At 36.9% G+C, this 704-nt stretch overlaps 1 protein-coding gene across 2 annotated transcripts in view; it reads left to right on the top strand.

The window, feature by feature from the left end:
• The window catches only part of LOC107273329 (pre-mRNA-splicing factor CWC22 homolog), a 36,014-nt gene that overhangs the window by 18,108 nt on the left and 17,202 nt on the right, over positions 1-704 (top strand). The window lies entirely within an intron of this gene.

Raw genomic sequence — 704 nt, 5'->3', positions numbered from 1 at the left:
CTCTGGAAGTGTTGGGTAGCCATCCTGCTTTATCACTTCTTGCAAACGCTGCTGCATATTATTAATAATTTTGTTTAAATATTCAGTACTCAAACTGTTCCATTCTTCTTTTAAACGATTTTTTAACATTTCTCTGGAAGATATTGGTGTTTTTCGAATTCGGCGCTCTAGTTCATCCCACACATTTTCAATGGGGTTAAGGTCAGGTGATTGAGGTGGTGGTTACAAAACTTTTAGGCAATTGTACAGCAAATATTCCTGCACAATGCGTGCCTTATGTTTCGGGTCATTATCCTGGTAGAACTTGAACGTATTTAAAATCTCCATTTTTGTAGCACTTCTGAGTAAATTTTTTTTTTCAATATGTTCATGTACAAATTTTTGTCGATAATCTTTTCGATGAAAATTAATTCGCCCGGTCCGAAAGTCAAAATACAGCCCCAGACCATTACACTGCGACCTCCGTGCTTTACGCTCGGCCGAAGATTTTTAAATTTAAACTCTTCCTTTTTTCTCCGCCACACCATCGTTCGTCTATCTGACCCAAAAATATTAAATTTACTTTCGTCAGAAAAGATGACATCATTCCACCATCTTTCATCCTTCAAAATAAATTCTTTGGCATAATTCAGTCTCTTCTTTCGATTCTTTTCACTCACGTACGGTTCTTTCTAGCCACTCTTCCATTGTAGCCGCTATTTTTT

The sequence above is a fragment of the Cephus cinctus genome, unplaced genomic scaffold, assembly GCF_000341935.2.
Source record: "Cephus cinctus unplaced genomic scaffold, Ccin1 Ccin1_scaffold1566, whole genome shotgun sequence".
Classification (NCBI taxonomy): domain Eukaryota; kingdom Metazoa; phylum Arthropoda; class Insecta; order Hymenoptera; family Cephidae; genus Cephus; species Cephus cinctus.
This window is presented reverse-complemented; position numbering and strand designations above follow the sequence as displayed.